Source organism: Dipodomys merriami, unplaced genomic scaffold (genome assembly GCF_024711535.1).
Source record: "Dipodomys merriami isolate MVZ:Mamm:240054 unplaced genomic scaffold, mDipMer1.0.p SCAF_84, whole genome shotgun sequence".
Taxonomy (NCBI): Eukaryota; Metazoa; Chordata; class Mammalia; order Rodentia; family Heteromyidae; genus Dipodomys; species Dipodomys merriami.
The window spans coordinates 140,060-147,200 of NW_027206446.1; positions in this window are offsets into that span (position 1 = coordinate 140,060).

Sequence of the window (7,141 nt, forward strand, 5' to 3'; positions counted from 1 at the left end):
TCTTCCATCCATCTACCTATCCATCTATCTACCTATCCATCTATCATCTGTCTATCTGTTGTCTGTCATCTATTATCCATCATCCATCTATCTATCTATCTATCTATCCATCTACCTATTCATCTATCTATCTATCCATCTATCTATCATCTATCATCTATCTCCTTGTTTTTCTGTCTCTCTATCTTTCTATCTCATTCAAATCCCACATCCCCACACCCTGGCCTTTTTCCAGACAAGCGATCTCAGCAAATCCTCTGTGAAGAGAGGAAGAGGACGGTCGGTGTTGGGCGCCCAGCTCCGGCTCCCGGCTGCGCTCCATAGGGAGACGGGAAGAAAACCAGGAAACCTCCTGTCCCCCGGCCCTGCCCATCGAGGCCTCTGATGGAGCCCTGGTCCAAGTGGTCGAGCACCAGCCTTGAGCACAAAGACTCAGCGACAGCGCTCAGGCCCTGAGCTCAAGCCCAGGACTGGCACACACAGACACACAGACACACACACACACACACACACACACACACACACACACACACACACACACACAGCTCTTTGAAGCTCTGTCCCTGTGCTCAGAAACCAGCCGACCTGAGATTCACGTTTTTGCGACATGAGTGGCTAGCTCCAGAGTTTACCAGGCTTTATGTGGTGGGAATGGAAAGTTCTGGAAAACTCCTGGGAGGTCTACATCAGGGAACTCTGAAGAGCAGAAGAGAGAGAGCAGAATGGCCGGTCTTGTCCTCCACGAGGGGGTGGCCGGCGTTTGCAGGGCCCGAGCGCTGTCGGGTAATTAGCTACAGAAAATGACAGGTGCACGTTGGGCCTGGAATCTCACCTGAGATTGTTACAGCCCCCCACCAGCCTTCCCCCCAAAAATGTGGCTCATGGAATTAGTAAATAGCTTTTTTTTTTTTTGGTCGGTTGTGGGACTTGAACTCAGGGCCTGGGCGCTGTCCCCTGAGCCTCTCTGTGCTCAAGGCTGGCGCTCTACCACTTGAGCCACAGCGCCCCTTTCTAGCTTTTTCTGTGTCTGTGGTGCTGAGGAATCGAACCCAGGGCCTCGTGCATGCCAGGCGAGCGCTCTACCACTGAGCCACCTGCCCAGCCCGAGCTGAACCAGTTTGAGCATGCCCTTTTACCCATGGTGAATGGAGTCTTGGAAAGCCAGGCACGGCAGCGATCCTGGGATCCTTCACACCATGGATGGAGGACTCGAGCGATGAATGCAAGGTGGCGCGAAAGGCCGTCTCTGGCTTGACTCTGGGTGTCTGGGGAGAGACAGTCAGATGGGCGTGGGTGGAAGTCAACCTCTGCTTGTTGCTGAGCCTGGCAGCCCTCCTCCTCCCCACGGGAAAGACAGCTCCCTCCCTGCACCGGTGTTTCATTATCACCTGCTGCTCCCAAGAGCAGCCCTGAACCCCTGGCAGACTGCGACCAAACACACTCCCTCCACCCGGGGAAGAGATCAAGAGAGCGCGAGCAAACAGACCCAGGGGGATGGTAACCGGGCAGCGCTGTGGGCTGGAAATCACAGGAAAATGGAGAAGAGGGGAGGGGAGGGGAGAGGGGAGGGGAAGGGGAGGGGAGAGGGGAGAGGGGGAAGGGAGAGGGGAGGGGAGGAGGAGAGGAAGGGGAGGGGAGGGGAGAGGGGAGGGGAAGGGAGAGGAGAGGGGAGGGGAGGAGAGAGGGGAGGGGAGAGGGGAGGGGAAGGGAGGGGAGAGGGGAGAGGGGAAGGGAGAGGGGAGGGGAGGGGAGAGGGAAGGGGAGGGGAGGGGAGAGGGGAGGGGAAGGGAGAGGAGAGGGGAGGGGAGGAGAGAGGGGAGGGGAGAGGGGAGGGGAGGGGAGAGGGGAGGGGAAGGGAGAGGAGAGGGGAGGGGAGGGGAGAGGGGAGGGGAGGGGAGGGGAGGGGAGAGAGGGGAGGGGAGGGCCAGGCCAGGCCAGGCCAGGCCAGGCCTCCGGCTCCAGCAGAGAGGTTAAACCTTGCCACAGTGCATGGATCCCTTGTTCCACAAAGGGCTGAATTTGAGTTGGGTTTTACTTACTTACTTACTTAATTGTCAGTACTGGGCCTTGAACTCAGAGCCTGGGCGCTGCCCCCCCCCCTCCCGCCACAGCTTCTTTGTGTTCAAGGCTGGTGCTCTACCACTTGAGTCACAGCGCCACTTCTGGCTTTTTCTGAGCAGTGGTATTGAACTTAAGAGTCTCACGGTCTTTCTTTCCCCGGGCTGGTCTCAAACTGTGATCCTCAGATCTCAGCCTCCTGAGGAGCTGGGATGACAGGCGTGAGCCACCAGTGCCTGGCTGATTGGTTGTTTTTCTTTTTATCTAATTAACAGCAACAACAAGGAAAGCAGCTCACACTACCTAAGTAAGAGGCTTACGGGGTTCGAGAAGCAGCCGGTGACCCTGATTTGAGGTCGTGGTGCCAGATTTGCAAACCGTGGTCTTGATTTGTATCATTTGCTGGAGCAGAGATTGGAAGGTGGAGAGCGAATATTGTTCACCTTCTACCTGCACCAGAGAGATTGCTTTAATATATATATATATATTAACATATGCTTTAATATATGTATATATATTATATAAATATATAACATATCTTATATTATATAATGTTATAATTATATATTACATATACTATATATTATATATACTATATATAAATATATAGTATATATAGTATATAATATATACTATATATGATATATATCATATACTATACATAATATTGTATATATTATATATAGAGAGAGAGAGCCAGCGGTTGAATGGCTGAGGAAGGAAATGAATTCTCGAGAGTTCTTCCTCTACCTACAAGAAGCATTGCTTTGGATAATTTCTACCACTCTAGGGTCCCATGATGCCGAAGACCTTAAAAGTAGATCACAAAAACGAATTAAGAAACTCTGATTTCATTCTATTTTTTTATTAAAAAACATCAACCACAGCCCTCTCTCTTTGGTGGGACCAGAGGGAGGCTGCTGACGTAGCAGAGGGGAAATTCAATTGGCGACTGTCCTTGTTTCTTTAATTTCTTCTTTCTCACGGCGGGGAATGAAGGAATACCTTCTCTCTCACTGAAAAGGCGGTGGATGGTTTGGCGGAGTTTCACTGAGTTGTTTTTATTGGATTTCTTTCAGAGGGAGGAGGGTGTGGTTATCCTTACCCAGGTCGGATTGTAGCCAACGCAGTGGTGTAAAGAAAATGACAGGCCCTGCCCCCCCATATCTAAAAACAAATAAGCCACTGTGAATATAGGAGACAGGAGAGGAAATTCAAGAAGAAATACTGCATATATGTGATATATTTTTTTGCCCCCCCTGGGTAACATAGAAGAGATCGCTATAGAAATAAGGGTCTAGGGGGGTAAGGTAGAAGAAAGAACCCAGTTTTATGGCAAATTTTTGGTTTAGGAATTAAAAGCATGCCAAAGCTAACTCCCCCCCTCCCTCCCCACGCGGTTTAAATTATCCTGAAGTTCAAAGACTTGGGAAGTCTTTGTTAAGAGAGAGAGAGAGAGAGGCCATTACCAAACAGTAAAAGGCAAATGAATCTTCTGAGATGATAAAGCACTGTGTCAGAGCCAAAGAGACTTTTAATTGGAAAACATCTGTGCGTTAATAGTCTAGGCAAAGCAGTTATTAGTAGTGTAAGGCGTGCATTTGCAGAAGTGGAGACAGCAACGTTCCGGTTTCCGTGCAAATGTGGTGGTGATTTCGCTAGGCTGTGTTGAAATGTCTTCTGTCTGACTAGCTTGAGAGAGGCATACATATTTCTTTAAGCTTCTTTTTGCTCCAGGCTGGTGCTCTACCACCTGAGCCACAGCACCATGTCTGGTTTTCTAGTGGTTCCTTGGAGATCTGAGTCTCATGAACTTTCCTGCCTGGGCTGGCTTTGAACCGCGATCCTCAGATCTCAGCCTCCTGAGTAGCTAGGATGACAGGCGGGAGCCACCGGAGCCCAGCTAAATTTTTATTCGTTTTCTTCATTCTAGGAAAACCTTGACTCATTGATAGACCAAAGGAACAAGGGTTACTTTGTGATTGTTGTTGTTGCTTTGGTCTTCTCAAACAATGGGCTATTCTGATAGTACTTTCACAGCGGTGTCTTTCTACGGCCAGGTCACAGAACGGCCAGTGTGAATGGAACACTGATTACAAACATTTTTTAAAATGCCATTCTGCCCGGGGTCCCCGGTCGCTCATGCCTGTCATCCCAGCCACTCAGGAGGACGCTGGAATCTGAGGATGATGGCTAGAGGCCAGCTGGTCAGGAAGATTCCTAGGCCCTTCTTCTCTTGGAATAAAATCTTGAGTATCTCATGTTGGCTAATTTTTATAGCCAGTATCTTCATTTTTATTTCCTCCTTTCTGGTAGCTTAGTGTGGGGATATTTTGTGAGATGGTTAAATTCCCTCCTTCCTTCCCTCCTTCCTTCCTTCCTTCCTTCCTTCCTTCCTACCTTCCTTCCTTCCTTCCCTCCTTCCCTCCTTCCTTCTTTCCTTCCTTCCTTCCTCTCTAACCCTCCTTCCTCCCTCCCTTCTTCCCTTCCTTCCTTCCCTCCTTTCCTCCTTCCTTCCTTCCTTCCTTCCTTCCTTCCTTCCTTCCTTCCTACTTTCCTTCCTTCCTTCCTTCCTTCCTACTTTCCTTCCTTCCTTCCTTCTTTCCCTCCTTCCCTCCTTCCCTCCTTCCTCCCTTCCTTCCTTCCTATCCCTTCCTTCCTTCCTCCCTTCCTTCCTCCCTCCCTCCCTTCCTTCCTTCCTTTCCTGCATTGTTCTTTTAGAGCTGGTGAACAGAGGGGTTTCATTTAAACAAGTCAAGTGATGAGGACATCTTTCACACAGTGTCTTCCATTCCTGACTCTCTCCCCGTCCCTCGCTCCCGTCTCCACCCACGAGTTGCATAGTTCACCTTCCTCAGTGTCCAGTGAGTACCACGGTTGCAGTTTTCCATCCTTTCCCCCCAAATTCTGTGTCCTCCTCCCCCCCCATACCCTCTCTAAGATAAACATGTGACTGTGCCATATATAAGGCAAAGAAGACAGAATCATCAAGAAACTACAGAAAAAGCCTTTTGTTTCCGTATCTTTGGGGTTCGTCTCGGTACGCCTATCATTTTATATACCTATGACACAGCGCTGAGGCTTTGTGCCTCTGTGATCCGCTCCTAAAATGATCCTCCTTTGCCCTCACTGTATGTGAGCATCTAGAATCCTCTATAATTTACCGTGTCCCAGTGCAGTTTAGATTTTACTTTTGCCACTTGTCTCTCTGAACCTGTCTTTCCTCACTTAATATGACTTGTTCTAGTTCCATCCATTTCCCCGTAAATGACATTATTCTTCCCAATGGCCATGTAAAATCCCATAAATTTTTTTTTGGATCTACTCATCTATTGTGGATGTTTCCGTATCTTGACTCTTGTGAAGAGTGCAGTGAATATGGTTGTGCAGGCATCTTTATCATATCCTGGCTCACAATGCGCAAGGTGGATGGCCAGGAGTGATATGGCTGGGAGGGAGGGAAGGTCTGGGTTTTGAATTAGTATTCATGTGGAAAAGCTAACCACCTGTGTCATCTTCCTGTAAAATTAAAGCTCACCCACACGGCAGACCCTGGACTTTCCCATGTTGTAGAGTGGGCTGTTCCGGTAGGCTCCCCAAATGATGAACTGAGCAATGAACCCCGGGCAAGAGTTGGGTTATTTCAAAAGAACTGGGCTTCTGGGATGCTCGAGGTTGGTAGACAAAAGTGATGGCCTCAGCAGCACATCTGCAACGGTTTCACGCAAGTGCTTGATGTGTGTGTGTGTGTGTGTGTGTGTGTGTGTGTGTGTGTGTGTGTGTGTGTGTGTGTGCATATCCATCTGTCTTAGAAGAAGGCCCTACCATTTATACAGATTCTTTATTCTTAAACATTTCTTTTATATGTGTAAGATGGCTCTTTGGAAATGTTCTCAAAGAAGTATAACAGAATAGAGGCAACATGTGGCGGGCAAAATGTGTGAATTTATGCGGAGACACGTAGTTCATAAATGCAAATGTATGGCTCTGGTTACAGTTGTGTGTCTGTGTGTGAAACTTAGGGCCCCCAGGAAGTGCTCAGCTAAGTGAAATCAGGCTGGTTTTTCTCAACTATAATAGAATTTTTCTTAAAATGTGGGGAAATGATTCAGGCAGGCCTGTGTGACTAACTCTGAGGAAAACACAAATACTGTAACTCACTGTCTTGAATGCTTAAGTTTTTTTTTTTAATTAATGTTACTGGAAAAATGGCTTTGAGTTAGTCCTCTTCCTCTAATGCAGAATTAAAGTCTGGGCTGGGCAGGTGGCTCAGTAGTAGAGTGCTCGCCTAGCATGCATGAGGCCCTGGGTTTGATTCCTCAGCACCACATATACGGAAAAAGCTGGAAGTGGAGCCGTGGTTCAAGGCCTTGAACAAAAGAAGCTCAGGGACAGTGGCCAGGCCCTGAGTTCAAGCCCCAGGACTGGTGAAACAAAAAGGGGAAAAAAAAAAACGGAATTTAAGTCTAACAGAGGAACAGGTGATGTTTAGAAAGAACACATATATTAAGGAAGAACTATTTTAGAGCCCATTATTCCAGGAAGGAGCTAAATTCAAAGGCTCATTAAGTAATTAATCAGGGCTGGGTGTTGATGGCTCATGCCTGTCACCCCAGCTACTCAAGAGGCTGAGATCTGAGGATGGGGATGATTATGGGAATAGATTACTGATCCTGGGAACAACCAGCTCTGGTCCTGGGCACCCCCCTACACACGTCCAAATGAATAGCCACAGAAAAAGGGGTACAAGGCGAGCGAGGGGTAACGTATTCTCCCAATGTAAATTGATTTGGAGTTTAAGCACAGGCATTTAAAAGGAGAACCCTAAAGTAGCTATGATTGGATTGACTGGGGCAACAACACGTCACATTCAAACGCCAACAATATCATTAGTCGCCTATAAATAGGCTGTTTATTATTCAGGTGAACTCGATCAAGTGTTCAGAAATGACCTAATACAACCCCTGCCCGTCTCCTCTTCTCTTTTCTTGGGGGGGGGCATGGGGTGGGGAATGGGGAGGAGATTACTGTTCTCAAAGATTCTTTGTACTCCCAAGTCAAGTCGTAGGTCCGTGAGAATGTT